At 38.8% G+C, this 24872-nt stretch overlaps 1 protein-coding gene across 1 annotated transcript in view; it reads right to left on the bottom strand.

Moving 5' to 3' along the window:
* The window catches only part of LOC139736090 (neuronal acetylcholine receptor subunit alpha-3-like), a 119111-nt gene that overhangs the window by 26266 nt on the left and 67973 nt on the right, over nt 1-24872 (bottom strand). The window lies entirely within an intron of this gene.

Below are 24872 nucleotides of genomic sequence, written 5' to 3'. Positions count from 1 at the left end.
AGTAATGACATTGGGAATCTACCGTTAAAGGCAACCGTTAAGTTGAAAAAGAAGAGAATTCTGGATAGTTGTTTTTTTTAACCTTCTTCTTTCTGTGGGTGTTGAAGTGATAGCCCTTACTTGTCTTGTGAATCACCATAAAGGTATCGAACAGAAAAGCTCATTGAAATATCTTACTATATGGATATAAACATATATAAACATTTTTTATACAAACATATATACGTATATATGTATGATTATGTATACACATTACATCGATATGTAATCTGTAAGTATATATATTGTTTTTTCTTCTAGCCCCCAAAGAAATATCTTTGACTTTCCTGTCTTAAAGCGCATGCTATATATTATCATCTTCGTAGCGATTGATACTTGAACAATCTTTAAAAGGGGACTTCTTTCTCGAGGAATTGATCAAATTACGCGCTTAAAGTAATGATTGTGATTCGGAAAGTGTTGTTTTTCTGTCATCTCTTTCTCAAGCAACAAAAATCAGATGTTGTAAAGAAAAAAACCCTCTATGTTAATTTTGCTTTAAAATGCTCTTTAGGCACTTGTTGGTGGATATTATTTGCAATGTCAGTAAGCAGTACACTTTATCCACACAGCTTCTCTTTTACGTGATGCATAAAATGGCTCCTTCCGAGTTTACATGAAAGCCTCATGCAGAATGAGCTTCAACCATTTCACGAATGCATGCATGTAATGAAAACTCAACGGAGTGAAGGTGATACGAATTACTGTTCAAGCTTATACAATGAACGCACTGACATGGAATTCAGTACATGGCTACTGTATCAAGTTGTGAGAGACAGTCAGAAGCTATATTGAAGACTCCAGATCCATATCATCACTTCTTACCTCTCGCCGAAAGTGACATCAAACACGTCTAACTGCAATTTTAAATCACTGCTAATTGATGGACACTGAGCCAGCCGCTGACAGTCCACTCCGAATTGTACTGACCCATTGTAAGAGACTAGTATGAAAATGGGAAGATTTTCAATTCTCGAGTCTGAAGAAATCCTTTCGTACACCTGTCACTGCACATGAAATAATCGCACTTGTTGTAATGTGGTGTGCATTTTGACTCCCCAATGTACAATATCTGTGTGTAGTGGAGTTGGAGGACGTTGATATACAATTATATGCTGTTACACAATACATTTTGTAAAAAACGAAATAGCTGAATTAAGTGAGCTGATCTTACGACAAATAGAAATATTTTGCAAAATAAAAGGCGACTTAATTGTTGCAAAGGATGTGCAACACCGTTTCCTCTGCATGGTAGATGTTTCGACATCAACGAGAAGGAGTATTATTTAAAGAGCGAAAAGGGAAGCAACAGAACCCCCCCCCAAAAAAAAAAAAAAACACACACACACACAAAACAAAACAAAAACAAAAACAAAAACTATAGGTGTCATCTAAGAACGCACAGTCAAACTGAATAAAAAAAAACAACAACAGGATTGTCATCTGAGATGCGACGAAATGTCTGAGTGGAGAACAGAATGCATTCATAAAACTTTATTTGTTATCGGTAGATTTCCCTGAAAGTGGCGTGGGGTGAGCGAAGACAACATTTTGGTTTCTGTTAGTCAGATGCCATGGAAAGAAAACATACGTCTAAGTGATTTTCTTCCTATTGCACAGTTCAAACTACTGCATAGGAAGGGAGAAAGATTCTTTTGCTTTACCCTTTCATGGAAACCACTCCAACTTTTCGGCAAAATATGACGAAAATATCGATATCGCAAATGAAACAAATAATTTGAACTGCGAAGACAACGAAAAAACAAGACTTGTGCAGGGTGAGGGAATTTTGCGTATCATTCAATGTCAGTATGAGCAGAAAAATCAGATGTTTCTTCTTGGTCTACATAGTCTATGATTAAAAACAACTTCACATGTCTCCATCAATTTAATCCCTTCGGCGTAACAGCAGCAATGACAACAACAACAACCAAGTGCATCGGAATTTATGTATGTGTGTGAGTGTGTGCGTATGTGTGTGTGTGCGTGAGACAGACAGACAGAGAAAGAGAGAAGGAGACAGAGGGGGAGGGAGAGATGGAGAGTGTGCGGGAGGTTTTGTCTCAATAAGTTGGCGAGGAAAGAGTTAATCAAGCTCTCCTCACCGCTCTGACGAGGCGGAAAGGGGAATGAGCCGGGCACACGATATGGTCCGTGTCGCTTGCCGCCTCGCTCTACTTGCCCGGATAGGAAAGACCAGCAATTCGTCCACTCTCTCTCTCCATCTCTCCCTCTCTCTCTCTCTCTTTTTCTCCCAGGTCCTCTTCCGACACTTAATTGAGAGCTCGTCTTATGCATCGCTCAGATTTTGCAGATTTCCCCCTTCTTTTTTATTATCATGACGATATACTACATTGATAAATTACCTCTCGCCGCTGATCTGAGTAGATAGAGGACAGGTCGCTGAATATCGTTATTATAGAAAAGTTGATTTTTTTTTCTAAAGAAAAGATGACAACAGAAATATGGGGAAAGTAGTTCAACTAGGACGCACTCATTACAACGAGTTAAGTCCAATAAAAGTTACAAACTGTTGTCGTATTCACTCTCTAAATCAAAAGGGATATTATGCCACTCGAACTAATGGTTGTAGAAAGATACAAAAATTTTCCCACAGAGAATACAGTACAAGAATATTTTGCCACTTGCAATGCTTGATCTGTTACGCAAAACTGACATAACATACTTTGAAATTAGTGTGGTATCAGCATACACGTAAATGTAGCCTTATACAGTACTCGCAATGCAGTACAGGGACACTGCGGTTTAACTATACACAACCCAGTCGCTGTACTCAGGTACGTCGCGACACAGCGTACGTACTTACAGCGTCTGGTCGGGCTAACTGCGGTTAAGCCACATACATTGTAATCATAGACTGAGTCTTTATGTATTGTGTAGAACGTGTTATTAGTAAGGAAATATCGAAGACCACAAGACATCTTATCAATAATTCTGACATGATATATGATACAAAAAAAGCGTATACATTGTGCACATCACGTAGATTCTGTGAAAGATGACCCGAGAGATGCCAATGACAAAAATGTACATAAAGTTTTGACATTTTTCTCTCTTGATTAACGTTTGACGGTTTGTGACATAATAGTGAGCAACATCACACGCGAAATGTCTTCAATAACCAGGATACAAAAAAGAATCTAATTGGAATTATTCAGACACCTTACCAGATTTTTTCAGGGGACATATAAAGATATACAGTCACTGAATTCAATCAGTATCGTGCTGGTACCATCAGAAAAGGAAAAAAGAAATCAGCTTCGCTCTTTCATCTTTATTTTCTCGAAGACATCACAGATGCACCATTCAGTTGCACATATTATACATACAGCATTAAGCCGTTTTGTTTGTACAGACTTGTTTGTATAGAAGCATGTTCAAACACCTGTAACTGGTCGTGATGAAGATTGTTGTCAAATATTGAGTGGACTGATCCACCTCATCATAGTGTGTGTGTGTGTGTGTGCGTGCGTGTCTGTTTGTGTGTGTGTGCATGTCTGTTTGTGTGGATGTATATAGATATACAGTTACAATTGTATGATTTTTTTCCCTCTAGGGTGGGAGGGGAAGGGAATAAGGGTAGGATTAGAAATAGATGGGTTAACGGGGATGAGAGAGGAATGTTGTGGAGAGGGGTTATAGTCCCTACATAAAGGGCAGATTAAATCAATTAATGATAAAGAAAGATAGATTTTTGTATGCGTTATTGGGGATGAGAAGTTTTGGACTTTTGTATGTAAAAATTTCATTCATACGTTTCTTGTGTAGGCTACTTATTGAGTGGAGATATTATGTTTCGTATATTGGAAAATTGGTACATTTGTTCACGTGAACATTCAAGCAGAATGATATAAATCTTTGACAAGAGGTATTTTGATGTGAGTATTTTTTTTTCTTGGGTATATGTGAATATTTTGTATGTATATTTGAACATTCAAGTAGATTCGTTTAAATGTACTTTTTGACAGGCGGTATTATGTTGTGATTATATTTTTTTTTTCTTGGTATATGCGAATATTTCATATGGATTGTCTATTTGAACATTTAAGTAGAATTATTCATGTGCACTCCTTGACAGGAGATATTCTGTTTAGCATATTCAGTTTGCTTATTCACACATTCAATCGGAATGTACAGCAACGACTTAAATCGAAATTTAAAAAAAATGGGAACAAAAGTATGTTGTTCCTCTGAATATAAAGAACCTGCTATGACCTCATTCCTACCCTGACTCATCATCGAAAAAAACATACTGTAACTAGTCTTGAGTTTGAGCAACCATGGAAATATACATTCAATATTCATATATGACATGCAATATAAAGTAACATATTCATATAACATAACTATAGCAACGTATCCATACAGTTAAATGCTATTATGACTTAGACACATCATGGTAATTAATTTAGATTATATTGGACTTGAGAAGTAGATGTTTTCAGACATCAAATGAAATGATTTCCTGTTTAAGAAAGAACCAAAAAAAAAAAAAAACATAGCCGCTTACTTTTGAAAGTGATGAGAGCAACTAAAACGCCAAGTAATTTTGTCATTTTTGATACATTGTAAATGCAATGTTACACAAACTCGTCCAGGTACATGTAAAAATGTATAAAACTGCGTACAAAATGAATATTTCAGGGACTCTGGGCGTGTGGTCTTCTATGATGATGTGTGCAGGTCTTCTTATATTGTTTGTTAGAAAGATATCGATGTACTTGCATGTACTTTTCTCACAGTGAAGTGACAACACGCACAAGGAGATTACCTACGGGGACACGGTGTTGCGCAGGGTTGATTATTAATAAAGCGCTATTTTGTTCAAATCCATGGTCTACATTTTGATACTCAGTACATTGCATGGATAGAATTGATTGTCATCATGGCAGCCGCGAAGGCAGCCACTCTCACTAATTACTTCATCATCCCGGTAAACAACAAACACAGGCATAGCTACAAACATGGGTGCATGCATCCTCACAGATATGCTATAAAAAAAAAGTACACGTTCATACACACACAGTAACATGGTGGTTATAGCTTTGATAAACATCACACACAACACGAGTTAAGAGCGTCGTTGCTGTTCTACGCACAGGAAAGCAACATAGAGCATGAATATACATCAAATAAACGACAGTAAAGTAAGAAGTGATACAAGTTTGTAGGCATTCTGACGTTTTACCACCATGAAACTATTTCATGTGTATTGATTAGACGGCCGTATGTGTAATAGTGAGTGGGCGTTGTGCCGTGCCCTATAACGCTTCCTATTCACGAGGCAGCTGTCTAAATACGTGATATTATTTAAATATTCGGTGTGAGTAAGATGACAACATCGTTTCAAACATACCTGACTGGGTGTTTTTTGCCTCCGGTATGCGTTTTAAAATTCCGCTTGAAATATTCCACTTACAGGATGTGTAGCGGCGTTAGCTGTATTTCCACGAATGTGTCTATATCTGGTCTTCCAAAATACAGATAACAAACGAGAAAAGGCTAAGACCAACTAGCCGTGTTGTTCGAAATGCAGAGGTATTTCAAATCTTGTTTGTGAACAGACTCCCGTGCCTTCGCCGGGCGTTAATTTGACCAACAAGTGAATAGAGGGTTCGATGACAATGGGTATCGGCGTCCTGAGATACGTAGTAACAGTCGTATCCCGTTTACTGTGATCACCTCGTAACCGAGAAACTATTCCTCCAACTTCTCCTCCTCCTCTCCTCCGTTGATGGCACTGAGGGAGTCTCTGTGATGGCTCAAAATCTCCAAACGGGATCTTACCGACACACATACACTGTTCATTGAAGGACTAGTGCATTGTTCATAGCAGTGTAGTTGCTATATTCCAACTACATCTGTTAGTTTTCACACATCGCTCTTCTCTCAAACGTAGTGATATGACATCTGCTATGGCATTCACAATGACCAATATAAAATGCAGTAGTTGGTGTCAGCTGTTACATTTCGGAGGAAAAAAAAAACGAGAGAAAAGGATCCATCACCTCCATGCTTGCATTCGTTAAGATAATGATTTTGAGGTTATATCAAATCAATTTTTTCATTGAAACATCTGATACTTGTGCCTACATGTTTGTTAAATGCTTTCACCTCTAGGAGGAGGTGACAACAATGAAGGAGTCGCGAAATCGCCCCCTCACCTCGGCATACAGCCATCTCGGACCTGTGCGCTATGCAATCAATAGGGATTATCAAGCGGATTTAGTCCAACGAGCTTCCCTCATTCAAGAAGCGCCGAGAAAAATAGGCAAGACCAGAAGGGTTTCTTTCTGGCCGATGACACCACCATGAGAAGGGGGAGGGCTACCATACCTGAAGGGGAAAGAACCCGAAGGTTGGTAGACCTTTCTGGGCTTCCTTATGGACTATCCCCGAGACATTAACCGCGCACCAGAGCGCAAACGGGTCGTTAAGTGAGGGTTTGGTAGGCGGTCAACGACAAAGTTAGAGGCCTCGGGAAGAGGTAAAAAACGAAGCCATGGAAATATTCTAGTCTGGTATGTTCATCATGCTCGGAAATGATTTGAGCTCGATTTGATCTCCTCTCAAGAATTAGTCTGCTTGTGGTCCATTGAGCAGGCGACCAAGCGGCAGATCAAAACCAGTCAAGCACAATATTCATATCGATTTATGTGTCGGAGCTTGTGGAAATGTTGAATCAACAAGACTAACGATCTCATCGTTTGATTAGGAAAGATTGTTCACTGCATAACGTCTGATGGTCCTTTTTGACATGGCGATTATTACAATGTGTAGGGCCTACAATGTAATGGATTCATCCACTTCCAAACCCACCCTTCGTAAAATTTTTGGCAATTTTACTCAAAATATCGGAGAAGTACACGAAAATTTCTGAGACTATACATAGGAATTAATTTAGGGTTCCACAACAGGTAACAATACTCATTTCTTAGATCTCACAATACGTTCCTTTCAGTCATTAAGACAAATTCATCAGACAAAACGATTATTGTATACCGTGACTATGAATAAACGCTGGATACCATAATCTCGTTATCAAGTGAAATACGTACCGTTATTACCAGAAAGCAACAGCAAAATGCATGTTACGTTTATAGGTGTGAATGGAAACCACTTTTTTTTCTTTTTTGTTACACCGACGAGAAGCCATACTAGTGGGTTTAACAGAGGTCATTAATCCGAGAGGTTCATTCGGGTAGTGGTATTCTGACTTTCTGAGATAAGATTCCACTCACTTTGAACAGATCCTATTCTGCGAGCCAAGTAAAGCTCTTTCTACATTGATAAGCACATGATTCTGTACATGATTATTCACAAGTAATTGACGGAGAGTATTATGGTTTGGATTTGAATGCCGACTGGATGAATTCTTTCCGAGATAGATAACTAGCAAGCAAACATAAGAAGAATACAAAATTAAAAGAAACTTTAACAACAAAAAAAAAGACAAGTAACATTATTAAGAAATAAATCACCAGGCCGTTTGAATTACTTGGAGTAACGAGAAGAAAAACTTTCGCTCTATGCGAGCTATCTCTTCTTTTTAAGCGTGAAGGGTTTAGTCAAACTCCGCGTTGGTCTTTTCCATTGTTCCGTAGCGGTAGTTCGATAGTTTGTGCGCGTGGCGAGAATCCGTAAAAAAGGCCGCAATGCTATTAGCACTGAGGCGAGTATCCAAATAGAGATCGGCGAACGAAATGAAAAGCTAGCACGAGAGGTCAGGGGAGCGATACAATCGGGGGATTGGTGCGAGGTGACATCGCAGATTGTACTCTTTCCTCCAAAGCCTGTGCTAATTTTCGTATGGTCGAACACACCCAAACAAGGTCCAGCATCTTGGACACCATCGTCATACCCTGCTGGCGTGGAAAAGCTGCAATGCTTTCGCGGATGGCAATTTACGCGATTTTCAAACAGGTCCCAGAACTGTCAGTGGGAACCAATTTCAAATACAAGCCCTTAATATGTGTAGCGAAAGAAAGACAAAGATTACGTTTAACGAATTAAGAAAGAAAGCAGACTTCGCGAGACACTGATTCACCGCGAGCTCTAGCATTACAACCGTGGCCCGAAAACTTGACTGACAACATTACTCTTAAACTGCAGATTTCCATCATATTAAGGTATTTAACAGGCACAAAGCATGCTGCAGTGTCAATCAAGGATCTAGTTCAAAGACTCCCCTCTTCGATTGGAATCACCATGCAAGGCGAAGACATGTATGACCTGAAGAAAAACATAAAAAATGATGGTGTCCCACGGTGACCCAGACAAAATTAATGCTCTTTTAAAGAGTATCATAAAACACAATTTTCTAGACTTTATACCATCAAGAGGAGAACGAAGGGGGAGAAGAGTCTCCTACAGACCGCCCAGAGATCTTTGCTTAATTTCACCTTTAAAGGGTATTTACAAGAGAGAAGACTTTGTATATTTTGCACAAAATGACTCATAATAGAGTAGTAACGACCTATAAGCATGCTGCTAATCAATACTGTCAACAAATCACTTGTAATAAAATGAAAGGACAAATGAAATAAAATATATACATGTACCTGGTATAACCAGGAAATGTATGCCCATGATATCATAGCCTCATCTTATCTGCACTTTTTTTTCTTGTGACCGATTTCAATGTTTTTTTTTAATATGACAGTTATTTAAAAAGAATAATCGAAGCTTTTTTTTCATTTCAATGAAACTTTCAATGTTCTGTTAGTTTGACTGTTAGAGTCAATTTAAACTTGAGCATAGATGGGCGGGTCTTTTTACTCTTATTGTTTGCACGGGGTACTACACGGTTGTCATTTGTCTCCCTACACCAAACATCTCTCGGTCCGAGCTGTTACATGAGAGTACGTGTTTCTTCGTGCTGTCATCCTACAGTCCCGAACCATAGTATCGATGTGTGGTACTAGTACCCCTTACATGGAACCCCCGGTAGCGTGCGATGTCTCTGCGAACGTTATCGTAGGTCGATGCTGAGGGATCGCTGGGTAAAATGTCACCTTTGTCATTTCATCACTTTGGACGAGTTCATCCATCGAACTCCGATGAGGGACGAGCTTCAACGAAGGTTGCATCATCGTTAAAGCAAAAACACTAAGGGCGTCATGTTGCGCATCTTCTCCGGGCACATCTTGCCTCACAGTTGGCAGGTTGGGAGCCAGAGGAGAGGTGTGTGGAAAGTTCACTAGGATTCCTCCATCCTGCTGCTGACTAAGGTGTTTATATTGTGAAATATTATGACGATATTGATAAAGATCATATCACTATTACTATGAATCTTTTCAATGATAGTTGATGATTTGATACCATCATCATATCCATAACCAAAAAAAATCCATCGTCAATACTGTCATAACTCTTACTTTGAACACATTTTCTTGTTTTGATCATTAGAGCAATTGCATAGGAAACATTTCAGAGAGAAAATTCAAGAAATAGAAATGTATGCGCTAACATAGCTGGTAACTCATCAAAACTGAAAATCCAAAGTAGGCCAACTGTGCTAAAACAGGAAATATCTCGTCAATTAAAAAAAGAAATGTACGCATTGACCTTAAACAATATGAGGGCAATAAATCGAGTTTCTCTAACATGTACACACACAAAAAAAAATCTTCAAGAATGAAACTTAAATCTGTAACAATCCATATATCAATGAACGCATGATTTCCGTAATAAATCACAGACATTTATACTGATACGAGGGATTGCCTCTGAACTCTCCAAATTACAAGACGAATGGAAGCCAGCTTACTACCGAGGATGAAGAGCGAGACAGAGAGAGGCGTGGGCGGGGGGAACACAACACATGAATTGTCTGAAGTCTCATGGTAGCATTACAAGTCATAAAAATGCAATGTCGCAAAAAACCTAAAGATCATAGAAGAAGACGCATTGCTAAACAATCTCTACAAAGAGTAATAGTTATCACAGACATGTCTGCTATGGCCGTAGATTTGTTCTTGTTTTTGTTTTCATGAAATGCAATTCCTTCGTATGTATTTTTAAAATACTACAAACAATAGAAATAACCAGTGACAGTGTACACACTAAACATACTTGGAAGATCGCAATTTGTAAGCTGTATAGTTCCCTCAACTGTTCAAGTTCAAGTTCTTTATTCAAAACTTTCATAAAAACATTACAATGGATACACAACAAAAACACATTAACGCATTTACAATCATACAACCCTCTGGAGGACAGAGAAGGGAAAAAAAGACAATGGAAAAGAAACATTATATAAGTGTAAGGGCTCAACAGGAAAGCTGATTGCCTTATATGAAGTTGGACCCTGATGACAAAATAAATCATTCAGATTTGCATATCAATACACACACACACACACACACACACACATATACATTATGAGGTGACACATCGCTTTATACGTGGCAAGATCATTGCAAGTTATGTAAATCTAATAAATACAACTTATATCTCTTCTTGAATTGATTAAGTGAAGAGATAGCTCTTATTTTATATGGTAAATCATTCCATACCAAAGGGCCTCTATAGAAAACAGAATTGTTTAGCATAGAGGTACGTACGGACGGGAGATGATAATCAGAAGAATTTCTTGTATGATAATCATGGGTGGACCGATTTAAAGTGAAATTTTCTTGCAGAGAATATTCTTGTCTTAAGGAATGCAAGTAAACAGGTTATACAAAGAATAACATATCTGTGCCACTGGTTGCTTTTACGAATATGATCGAATCACACACAACTATACACATAGAGGCAAACTATAACTTTGAGTATGCAATCTGTCACACATAATTGTGTTCTTATGTGTGTGTGCGTGTGTGTGTATGTTAGTGTGTGTGTGTTTATGTGTATGTGCGTGCTTCTGTGTATTCTCATCACGCATCATCTCATGCAGTGCTAGTAAAAATCTCGGTAAAAAGCATCGTCCCTACATACTTTGCATCGCTAGTCTGACCACAGGGACCAACTGCAAGGTTCACAGCCTTTGTTTACCAATGCAACATTTTTTTTGGTCGACGCGTCATCAATACCTTCAAAGAATACAAGACGAAGATATCGTCTGGATGAAAAAAAAAAATGCAACCGCAAATGAATGGAGAATGAGGAGTCATAGCATTGCAGGACGAACAAGTCCATATTTGGGTAATCGATAGAAGCGCACGCCAAGAGCTGTAATAACGGCGCCGAGCAGTAGAAGCAGGTGAACATGGTAACAGCAGTCATGGAAAGTGTCGCGGTTGTCGGAACCGCGTGAATGTGTAATACAGTTGATGCCCATGAATTATTTCATGCCTTCGCTCTCCTCTCTGGCAGATGAACTTCATCGCGTTGATGCAGCGCCACATTTAAAGAAGAAATCCGGGACTACATAAAGTCATGCTCAAAAATGAAAGACAAAAATATGAAAGCTGAAATATACTCTTACTTTTGCAATTGTGTGACGGGAAAGATCTGTGGAGGAAAAGGAGGATCATAACGGGGTGGGGATTGATACCCATTTTCTTCCATGACCATGTTTCCTCTAAAATCTCTCTTGACACATACAATCAAGTAGGAATAAGATGAACTGATGAAATTGTTAATGTATTACATTCCCTCACAAAACATGGAACAATCATCTGCTATAGCATCTTGAAATTAAAGTGCATCATCCTTACCATAAATTGCGAAGTAGGGGGCCTATTCGTATAGAGAGTCAGTGGCATTTTAACACGGTGCTGCTGTGTGGGCTAATGAATTACAGGACATCACGAGATAAGAAAGAACCTCCCTTTCCGATTTGATATTTACCTGAATCTTACAAAGCTCTGTGCTATATATTCAAAGTAGTTTTCGCATTGTTGTGTCGATCACCATATCCTCAAGCAATCCACACGAGTTATTTTGTTATAATCAAATCAAATTGTTTTCCTCCTTCATGACTTGTGATATGACAATGCAGTTATCTATCCTAGAATGAGTTATTCGTGTGATGTGACTTATTTTCTGTAAAATGAATTATCCTTGCTTTTGTGTGACATAATATTAAATATCTCTGACTTTAATACCATAGACTTAATTTCTCGTTGATCCCAACGTGAGAAATGCCATACATCTCTGTCTCGAACAGCGAGTTGTTCTCAAAACAAGACGGATTTACATTTACTATAGTCCAAACACATTCAACAATACACAGAACACTGAAACCAGAGCCCATTATGTATGTTAGCAGCTTGTTGGCAACGTCTGGTCTATTGAAGTAATGACTATAGATTCTCATCATCATTTCTTAATTCACTTTCCACGACGGAGCTCATTAAGTATGCAAACCTAATGAGAAGGGCATTGACTCGATGCCATTACAGAAGTCATTATCACAGAGTCGCCGGTTGCTGGACGCTTTCATCTCGGGGGGACAGGGGAGGAATACTGGTAGATGAAACTATAAAGTGAGTGGGGGTATACCCACTCATGGGGTGGAACACCCTCATCAGCCAAATGCTGGTTTTCAGAGAGGTCCACACAGGTTCAAACATAACAGCACTCATACGTACATGTACATACAGTTAGCAAGCATGCTGGAAGAGACTGTATACGAAAGATTTGCCTGATATTCTATCTGGATGACCGATCTTATTAGATCTGCTTCAGTCAAAATAAATAAAACTTCGGAGTTACCTGTATTCTTATTTAAATGTGGCCAATGATTATGGCAGACATGTTTAAAATGCATACGCAGTGAAATCTTCGGCATGACATTTTCACAACTGGTTTACAGCTGTTCCTGTTCATAAGTAATGTGAGCCAGGAAAAAAAAAAAGGTGCAAAAACATAAGTTTCAGGATTCTGGAAAATCCACTTTATGTTCAGGTTAACTTCGATACAAACGAAATTCACATACAAAATTTCGAAGTTTCACTTGATTTCTGTTCGTTTGTTTGTTTTTTCTCGGAATGGTATAAGTACCATTGGTCGCAACCACGAACACTAATTAGATGGGGTGGTCACGATCGTATACCGTACAAGTCTCCCATAAAAAAAAAGTATTCACTTCATTCTATAGGTATATATACATTACACGATACCACACACACACACACACACACACACACACACACACCACCACCACCACCACCACCACCACCACCACCATCACCATCACCATCATCATCATCATCACCATCACCACTCCACCACACAATCATATTCATTATGCAATATTGTAGATGCAAGGATGTGTCTTATAGATCATAATGCTTTTCATCCAAGCACTCAATAATCTATACCTTTAAAACATTATAAAATATCGTGCAGGTACAGGAATATCCAACTCGAAGAAAAGAATTATTATGATGCTTTGCTTTTGAAATAGCATCCAGGTCAACCTCTAATGGGTCCATACAAAGTGCTATTAGGTAATTGAATGCTCAAAGAAATAGAACTTTTGTTCGTAAGTTCAAACTCCTTTCCAATGTTCGTCACACTATCGTTAACGTTCAAAAACATCAAAACAAACTCTTGTTATCATATTACACACTGTCAAACTGTCATTATCATGAGCCTGATCTATTAACCTTGAACGAGGCTATACGGACATGCTGATTAGCCCTGAGCTCGGACTAACGGAGCGCAACGTATCCCGGTAATAGCGTTTAGCACGCTTGACCGCTAATCTGTGGATTTCGACCTTCCTTGATATCCGCTCCAGACTTGACAACATCAAGCATAATGAGCGGTTACACGCTACAAGTGTATATACCTAATATCCTCCTCTTTTATGTATTTGATCCCACAATAACGTACACAAACGCACACATAGGCCTACATACACACACACACACACACATACACACACACGCACTTATCACACACATATACATCTCATATATATTCATGAATAAAAACAAAATACCAAGCCACACAGTATGCATTATCAAATTCAATCAAATTAATTGTGGAAAGCATGTACTGATGTGTAGCTGACTACCAGGAGAACAATGATCAATTGCAATTTAGTAATCGACGAAATTAATTCTGGCGATTAAATTTCTTAAGTAAGAAATAAAAAAAGGTATAGGCAAGATGGTTGCCAAGATATCAAGGTGTACAAGTTAATGAGTTGATGTTTGAAAGATGATATCAAAATAATTAGCTCTGTAATAACAAAGGAATACTTCTCACGGCACTAATGATCAAAAACATTGATAACAGTCTAAGTCAACAATAACAAACATAACCCATACATGCCGATAATGACAATTACATTGAACAACACTCACAACAATAACGCTAGGAATATTGCCAAGTGCGGGATGAATACGTTGTGATTTGATTTGTTTTGATTTGATTTGATGTAATTTCCACATTTTCTTCAAGTAAAAAAGCATGAAAACCTACATTCTTTGTTACATGATATACTAATATAATCACACAAGAATATAACAATGACATAGTATCATCTTGAGAGAAAAAAAAAGGTGGGGTGGATAGAATTGCAATTGACAAAGAAAACATATATACCAAGGAAACCTTTAATTCATCTTAAGCTATTGCTTGATCTTGCTGAAGGCCTCATTAGCATTGAATAGCACGTTGACATTACTATGGGCGCCGACACGAGCATAATGAAATCCGAGGAAAAAGGGAACAAAAAGGGATGCAAGCGTTAGTACAGTATAGGCCCTACATATTAGTATAAGTCAGTGCAACACGTACATGAATGCTGTGTGTGTGCGTTTTTGTGTGGTGTGTGTATGTGTGTGTGTGTGTGTATGTATGTTCGTATGTGTCTGTGTGTGAGAGAGAACCTTAATTGGATACAGAATAAAAAAAGTGTTTTTCGAACAGGAAAATGGGAAAGTCTCAGATCTCCCTTTTGTGAATTATAGGTCTTGCCGTAATTGCTATATGTCATTCATAAATTTAATTGCATATTCAGTCACAAGTTAGGAGCATAAAAGAGTACCACGTACTGACGTAATCTTTCATAATGATAACATCATTAAATTTATCATTATGACAAATATTAATGCATCAAAGCCAACAAGATGAACTATTGGTTCGGTATAAGTATCACTAATCATTTCAGATAATAGTAATATAATCGAGGGAAATATAACGTTTCACAAGATCTTCTTCTGTTTAAAAAATGAGAAAAACATCTCAATCAGGAATCGTGTCTTGCAAGTTCGCAAATATGGAGTTCTCTCGAAAAGATACGTGAAATTGCCATCTTAACGACTTTGCAGCTTTGCTATAATCTGTACCGTAGATCGTTTGAGTGGGAGATTGTATACGACAAAGTCTGCTCTTGCACGCTATACTGCCAAAATTGGAGGAGACCAGGCTAAACTGTAACATTTTGTCATAATGTTTCTCATCCGGTTTTTCCCCCTGTTTCCCCCTTCATTCCACCGTAATCTTCATACTTGGCCTACATTCTGTACTGGCGTTCAGGACATAAGCAACATAACCCGCGCCCTCCAACGGCCTTGGCTGGTATTGATACATGTGCTGGGATCGACACGAGACATGAATTACGATCGAGGGTGTTAGGACTCTCTATCGAGATCAAACTTTAATGAATCAGTGATTCACAACAAGAGGGATTGAGACCCGCTACCTCTCATTCCCCTCCCTAAACCTAAAAATATCCTCCAGGACGTCATCGACTTGTTTCAGCGGAGCAACGTAAGCTATTAACCGCCATCACTGCATCCACCATCTCATCCCGCTGTCATTCAGAATCCTCACCGGAGGCACAGTGTGTAGGTGTCTCATCTTAAAAACAAGAAGATGGAAATGGAAAAGAAAGATCCATTCCCGAATGACGTTACTAACTATACAGTAGTCATTACGAATGTTCACGTAAAAAAAGCCAATGATTAAAGACGTTGTTCTTCTGTGCCTTAATTCGAACTTCACTGCTAAAGAATACGAGTCACATTGGGCTGCGGACATCAACAGGACGAGACAGGTGCATTACCTGGTATATTAAACGGCACATCCGAGGAGAGAAGGCAATCCGACAACTTACAGTGTGCATTATTGCATCGCTGACATGCACTTAATGACGATGGTTACACGGAGAGGCACTCTTCCCAAGTAGCCGCTGCCATAAATCAAGAACAATTCGGTAGAAATGGTGAGTCCAATGCAATCACAACACCCTATTCCAGGTTCTCTTTCTCGGAAAGAACGTTAATCCAACTTATTTGCGTCATGCCGCCGACTGATCGTAGACTTATGAGCATCGTACAGTCACAAAACTGCGTCAACAAACATTCTTGAAATCAGATATCACTTCCGAATGCAATAAGAGCCTCCGGAATATACAGGGACATCTAATAATAAACAACAAACAAAAGAATCAAAACAGAAGTCTCAATATCAACGAAATACATGTTTGCCTGTTTGCTTGTTCAGGGTTTTTTCTGATGATGCCATTAAGGAACTATCCCCGTTGTATCACGTCATGTTGTTTCCATCAATCTACAAATAGAAATCGTCTATTCAGAGGTGAAAGAAAGGAAATACCACAGTAAACGAACACTACATAAACCCCTCATGATAAGTTCGTCAATTAAAATTTGATACTCTAATACCGGCACTTTGTAACAACATTAGAAAAAAAAATGATTGATTATATCTGAAAATACAATGACACCTCGCTTGCTATTGTTGGGTGTTTCGGAAATGCTCAAAACAGCTGAGTATGGGGACAGATCAAAAGTGAAAAGTCGCAACAGTTCTGCTATTGATAATATACTGTTTCGACGAAAAAAGGTCACTGGAAAAACAAAGCTGAAATGCGAGCACTTTCCAATACATTGCAATATTGTTTGGTCAACTTTTATGTTTACTTTTAACCTGCACATACTTCTGCTGTTTTGTAATTCATGGATGTTGAAGCCTAGAATCTAATGGTAACCTCACAACGCATTCTTTTCAAGCACATGCCTTCCTTGAAAAGACAAAACAAATCGGATTATACTGTTTGACATAACACGTTTTCTCCATTTTGCAACATTTTGACCTTTCCTCAAACTCAGTCGTACTGAGCATTCCAGGAATGCATGAGTTCTCATTGTAAAGAAAATAAATCAGGCTGTTTTATGATGTCCCGTTTGAATGAGATAAATAAATGTATTTTTAAGAGCAATACGAAACATCAAACGGGAATTGCGGGACTGTTTTTAGGAGTTAAGTTGAAGAGAGCATTCTCATTTTAGCCATGAAATTTATTTTGCTCCTAAGATTGGCCAGTTGTTAGTTTATCATTTCTTATTAGTGGATTTCACTTCACTGTCAAGAAGTAGAAATGACTGAAGACACATTATTGTACATGGTATTGTGATCATGTCGGTTTTAGTTTTAGATCAGAAACTGTTACAATAAAAGATGTTATTACATTAAAACAATTATCCGTAATGATACTAAACGGCAAATGTATCTTGATGTATGCCAACTTAAAATATTGACAATCTCATGGTATTAAGAAAATGGTGCTGCGAGAAGGTCGATACAATAATGAGAGTGAATGAAATTCTTCTCGGGGAATGTATCGCAAGTATCGCCCAAGTGGGTCGAGAGCTGATATTTGGCGCCAGAGCCGCTCAAAGTAGAACATCGGCAGACGACATGCCATCTGCGTTCGCGCGTACCAATCGAAGTGGCTGAGATTTATGATTATGACACGGCTGCGACATGAGTGCACGAGTGCGGAGGATACGCGCACAAATAATCACAATCAATTTCCTGAAATCGTGCTGTGCAGCCTGATTACTTGTTCTGAACTCACATTCTCATAGAATGAATGCATAGCGGCAATCTTACCACAAGGCATAGCAGAAAATTCTGAATCACATTTATCTGGATGGATGATTAAGAGGCCAAATGGATTTATAAAACGAAATATCCACATCAGTACTCTTTCCATGATATGCGTGGACAAATACTGTGAGCATTGCATCGTGTGTTGAAAGACTAATGATTACAAACAACCTATTCATTTATTTGGGGTTTGATAGCTTATTTTTGATTGACAGCTGATTGCTTGGTCGGCCTGCTGAATGATTGATTCGTTTCTTCACTATTTCTACAAAATTTTCAAATCGCTCATGTTCTATTTTTGTTTGCCTGTTTGTTTATTGTTTATTAGTGTTTAATAATGAAACCTAATATCGATACTTATTATCCAGTATCAAAAGGTGTTTAATCCTTTAAACACTGGCTATTATCTTTGACAGAGCTTCAAGTCGGTCAGTGAGCGGAGGCGTTTTTCACGTTCAACTTCAATATCACCTTCACCCGGGTGGAGAGGAGATATAATAGCCTGTTGGGTTGTGACGTAGGTTACCTTAAAGACAATAGGCCTCCTTCTTACAGCCTCTCTTATTTCAGAAAAATAACTCCACCTTAACTTCAAGTGAAACAATAACACTTATTTTACTTCACATTTTTCTTGAATAGATTTACCTATTTGAGCATATTTGAGTAAATTTGAGCACCTATTTAAACATCTTTCGTGTACTGCACCCCAGTATAGGATGCTTAAAAAAAGTATAGTTTTATAACCTCTCAATGTAATATCACTACTAAGAAGCAAACGTTGGAACGATTCACGTTTACTTCGGAATAGCAACTATTACGTAACATGCACTATATAAGAATCAGTAAATCCTGCTCGATAGCCTCCATCAATGTTGCATTTGCCAGTAGAAAGTTTTTTACAAAACAATGAGCGCTACTGCCTTTAAAACAGCTCACCAACGATTAAGTTTCTGTTATTTTCCAGACCTTGCCAAGAACCCGACGGATCTCCCGTGATGCAGTTTTAATTGGCGGCGTCTTCGGCCATCATTCGTCGATCTAAAGACCCAGCTGGGTGTCCCGGTCGTGATATCAAACAGACGCAGTTCTGGTCGGGCCTGGCACCTGTCATCCTGTGTTCCTGGCCCACATCTTAAACCGGTTTTGATTTGACAGAATGCATCTGGTCTTAATCTTACTTCTCTTCCTTGCCTCTTAACCACCCCCCCCCCATTTAATGTTCATATTTTTGTCATAGATTCCTTGAAAACAGGACTTGTGTGGCTCCAAATAATATTGACCGCTACTTTTTTAACATGTTATGCAAAGCATTTTGTTATAAAGTCGTTTGAATAGACAATATTGAAAAATTTAGCCTCTCACTGCTTTTTCCTATGCACGCACCAGGCTGTACCTGTAAGTGAAAAAGTTTTACTGAGACAGCCGGGCCTTACCATTATCATGAAAAGCTTATAGGCAGTTCCAGTGTTTTGCTTACTAATTTAATGGGACTATATCAAACGACCATCATCTATCACACTATCACATCACAGCATAAACTTATAGACAAATAATCAATGTCATGATTTTTTCAAACGATTCGTTCTATTTCTATAGTGCTATACATCGATCTCTACATCCATATCTTCACTAGATAGTCTCCATTTCAATCTTCACACCGCCTACAGTGACTGCCAAGAAAACTAAGATTGTTCATTATGAGAAGCTATTATATCCCTCTACATCATTGTGATTAGAATAATTTCTTGGGGGAGGGTGGTTGATAGTGAGAGTGAATCCTACAATTTGATGTGGTAATTGGCATTTACAGCCTGAAATCTGAGTCTGGAAAATTCGATGTAATATCAATATAGGGCTGCATGCTAACTTCATAGAAAAAAACAACAACAAAAAACAAACAAACAAACAAACTTTCCGCGGACCATACTTGCCACTGTTTGAAAGTAGAGTTCATAAAAAAAAGGCAAATAAGATAGTCTAGATAATTTTGTGACTTCGAGAAGAAAGGAAGGATTACATCACACATCAGAGGAAAAACTTTCCAGCCAATGATGTTTATTGATTTATCAACTTATTCGTTCTCTGATTATCTTGATTATTCATCTGTTAAGTTTTGTCGTATCATTTACGCTGTTATGTTATATTCCTTCATGTGTGCAATTGCGTTTACTTAGTCTTTTTTCTATCTTTTCATATCAATTATCAGTGATAAAAACACTGTTTTTCCAGAGGGTTCAGCTCTCTATCTATGCAAACAACAATAATGTGTTGTTTAATAACCACATTGCTGTTTCATCAGCAATTACGATGTCCCATGTCCCTGCATGAAATGAATTCGAATGCTGTTACTCATAAGTTGAAGAAAAAAATTAGTATTAATATGATTGTATCAGTTACTCTATTAATATAGTACTATCATGGTCGGAATCATCACTGTCATGATTGCCACCGGTACTATTTTATTTGCTTCATTTTTTGTTTGCATTATCGGTGCTCAATCTACCCCGGCGCAGACGTTGGCAAAACTTGTTCTCATCATTTAAATAGATCGGAAATAAATCCGTCTACTTTCTAAGTATGATCGCCGTTCTTTGTGCTTACTCAATGATACATCAAATCCGACCTGAAATCAGTTAGGGGAAAAAAAAGAAAAAATCTGGAAAAGAGAGGTATTCTTTGGGGAGGGTCGGAATCCGACCTCGGCATATCATATCAAGTAGTAGAGGTCAGGCAAACGACTGGAAATGACTGATGGTGACACTCGAATGATGAATTACCTTCTCTCTAGGGTCAAGTTCTTAACGGTCCCAGTCGAAAAGAAAGTGATTTAAAAAAAAGAAATTGCCACAACAGAATAAATTTGGAGATGACCTGAGCTTGACAGCTATCCAGAATTAATCCTATCTCGGCGCACTTTGTGGACAACCATGTTAATGCATGCATTTCAATTCATAGCAGGGGCGATTTTGACAAGAAAATGGACAAACACACACAATAAACAAAAACAGCAACGTATTCAACAAACGATTTTATTTAGTTTGGCATTCATATTGATGGGCATTGCTATTGTCTTGTTGGATGACTATCGGATAACATATCCTGAAAGACAATAATATCCATTAGTTAGAATTTCATTTATTTATTCCCATTTGATATTTGCGCATTCCACACATTGTGTTTTGTAATGAAAAGGTTAAACAAACAACTCACAAGAGATGTAAAAACTAATAGCAGGCATAGCAGCGCAGAATTACTATCCACCATTTCACGACAATCAGCTTTGACGTGTTGGCAGCGGGTTACAATATCTGCAAAGCTTTTGAGCTGTGGTGGCCGTGAAAACATACGAAGATTGTTGAACAAATACATGCATCTCACTTCAAATAGAGCTACCCATCACGACAATCAACTCTGACCATTGCCGGCGGTTTACCATCCCTAAAGCTGCTGAGTTGTTTTGGCCGAAGATACATGCGGAGCTTATAAAACCAATATCCGAGTCAGAGTATAAGCTACCATGCATTAGTTCATCGAGTGTCATGTCCGTCTGTCACGTGACAATAATGAATATTTCTTGTATATTGTCTGCATCTTTTTTCTTTACCTTCTAGAGTCAGATTATGTTTACAAGAATGTCATCAGACCTGCAAGAATTGAGACAGTGACATGGAGACTTTGTTTCCCCTTCTATTGACGAGGTCTTATATAACTGTGGTATTCATAATGACGCACTAATCAAAGTCGTCCTTCCGTTTGCCGTGAGGACTTTCCATGGCGGCGGATGACGTAGTTGCCTTCCCTGCAATCAGAATCAATGTCGGTTAATTTGGCATGAGGACACTTTTTTTTTTCTAAAACATCAATAACGCTAAGGACACTTCTGCATACTTTCCACAGTAAATCACTGCACTCTGCGGATAATCTCCGTTGGTAGATTTTCATGAGCTTTCGACAGTGTCTGCGCGCGAATTAACGTAGCTGTGAGTCATTTCATCATAGATAAATCTTACGATAGCATCTCTATTAAAACTGTTAAGCAAATGCACGTGTACGCTCGACAAAATACTGAAAGACATTGGCTGTAGCCGTTGTGAGATAACAGAGCGCTTCAGATTACTTTGGGGTGGTAAGAATACCGACAGAAAAACATGGCGTTACTCGCTGCTTTGTCTCACTTTGAGAGGCTATGCATGCACCTTCGTTTCTCTCCACGTGAATCCGCTATAGCGTCCATGATTTACACGTTGTCATTACCTCTCGGTACTTTGTCATACATACTTATTCTACATCTTCACTGTCATGATTGTGCCGTAAGTCTGTTTCCATGTTCATTTTAGCTGTAGTTAGAGACTGAAAATCGACTGAAACACAAGGAGTTGTAGAATTGTGGTTGTAGAACCTCCTTGTGGTTTTAACATTCTGCTCTACTTCGCCTGTATCTCTGATATGAAGAGGGCGCCATTCATAGTGCTCTTCGTACAGCTTACGTTCCTATCTCACGCATTTCCAATACATGTATCTTAAAGTATGCTTAAGTAATAGTGATGCTAAAAGTGTGTTCGTAATCAAAAGGCACTCAGGAACAGCAGGGAGGTTTGAACGAAACGTTCGATGCTATCTATATATCCGGCAAATCTTACATGATTTTATTCAGTCTCTGAAAATTTTCAAGAATGGATTAAGTAATATGAGCATGACGCAGCAACAGTGCCAACCTACACAGACTAATACATCATGCATGTGGAATCATGATTTTATGGAACATTTACACGGAATATGCAGGGTTGTCTAATGGAAAGTAGAGGTCAGAAAATACACACAGTTGAATGACATCGCATGCAGCTGCCCCTAGGCGCCGACAAACGCGGGCGTCTTGTATCGTCGATGATGACCCAAGGCGCGGAAAGTGGCTACAATATTAAACAAAAGGTAGCATAACTTACAAAAAGGTGCAAAACTACAACTATGTGTCTTATTGACTTCCCCCTTTCATTAATTTTGTCTGTCGATTGCTTTCTACCACTGATAATTACCGGTAAGTTAAACAATGGTATCCAGGCGAAACTGCTGTGCAAACTTCTTGTTTGAACAATTACATTATAAAAGGGTGTAATGGAGGAACGTGGAAGGATGTATTCTCCAAGTCGAGCTGAAGTCTTGTACCCTGGGTCATTTTCATTTAACATCTACCAAGAGCTGAAATTGAGTAACTATTCAAAAGACGTTAACCAGTACGAGAGGAGGCAAATATAATGGTACTTTCCATGAAAGATACGTGATGTCGTTTACCCCCATTGAAGGCTTGCATTGATGATCTCTATCACCATTCTTTACCTCTTGATTTCTTCGTGACAGTGTATAGTCGGATTGATGCTGTGATACATTCTGTACATGAAATGGAACATGAATAACGAGACTAATATTCCATTCCCTTAAATGTATGGAAATTACTGCTAGTTTCCGTGGCGTTATGGCTCTGAGCCGCTTCTGTTATAGACTTATGTTCGTGAATGTCTGGTTGCCTGTATGGGGTACAATGTTGGGTGGTTGACCCGCGGGAGAGAACTGAACGCGCCACTCTGGGTTGCTTCCTCTCAGGTGCGTGATTGAGAGCAGCTCTGACATTCAGAATGACGCTCTTGATGAGATCGAAATTGGAAAAAGGTATCGAATTCAAACGACGGGTCTCTTTTTCCTCCCCCTGTGTGTGTGTGTGTGTGTTCGCGTCTATTGTGTGTGGGTGGGCCTGGCTATTACATGCACATCTAACACCTTGAGAAGACAGTTATTATTACAAATTCTTGAAAGTTATATTCTCACCATCGGCAGCAGTATTGGTGCAACACAACTGCGGGTGTGCGTACAAACCTCATGATGTGAGCGTTTTATTCAGTTTAGTGTACTGTGATAAGTTACATCTGCGGAGGAGGGGGTCATATTATTTGAGATAGTCCTCTCGTAAAGCATTTTATCTTACCGACGAGAAAATTGTCTTAAGAATGTTCCTGTCAGATATAATTCTTTACGTGGTTAAGAGCTGTTTCGACTGCAATCCTTCTGTATGTACAGTACAATGTATTCAGCACTTATAAATTGTTTGTTTCATGTGCAAAGAATTGCTTGTGGTCAAATAGATTTTTTTCCCTTACTTTGGCAAATGTACGATTAGTAGAGACATAAGTTTTCACTAAACAGTATTACAGATAGAATTTAATGAATACACTGTATCTTTGAGACAAATTTCTAACGGCTGTTGACAGAGACTAGCCACAAGCTCCAAGGTACGGTGGCCGCAACAGTTATTGACTATGGCACGCAGCAATTACCGGCAATGAGTCCCGTAGAAGAGCGATAATTTCCAGAGTGGTGTCTGTCTCATGCCATGAAAGCAGCGTGGATAGCTGGCTTTATAGAGAGCTTCGGAGTATAAGGGCGAAGAAGGCGAGGGGCTAAGTCAGACGGACGGAAACTGTATCTGTTAGGGTGGTCATACGCCCGAAGCCTAGATAAGAGGCCGAAAGGGCGGAGTATCAATGACAAAGGCGATAGAGGGAAGAGTATCGCCGGTAAGGGAATCAGCGATGATGCACATGGTGGGAGGTGGGATAGGAAGGAGATGGAAATCATTAGCGAAAGTGCTTTGGTGTATTGGTACACACGCTTGATTCTCAATCACAGGGTTAGAGGTTCGAATTTCATTAATTCCTCTAACCTTTGTCCTTAGCCAGACATTCTATCCACATCGATGCTCTCTCTAGTTAGGGGTAACACATAGGTTAGCTGTTGAGACACATGGGACAATTACAACAATATTGTTATAGCGCCGTATGAAGGGCTTACAGTTAGGTGACAGTGTATAGACATATAGATAATAATGATACATGTTCAAGTAGAGTAATATTTGCTACGTATTGTAGACTGTAAATTCCCACGCGGAAGCTGCCATGCAAGAAGGATTAAGCATTGAAAGTTAATCGTCAAGAAGTGAACATAAA

This window comes from Diadema antillarum, unplaced genomic scaffold (assembly GCF_040938485.1).
Source record: "Diadema antillarum isolate AM-2024a unplaced genomic scaffold, OU_Dant_1.0 seq00000620_RagTag, whole genome shotgun sequence".
Lineage (NCBI taxonomy): Eukaryota > Metazoa > Echinodermata > Echinoidea > Diadematoida > Diadematidae > Diadema > Diadema antillarum.
Note: the sequence above shows the minus strand (reverse complement) of the source record. Positions and strands in the feature narration are given on the sequence as shown.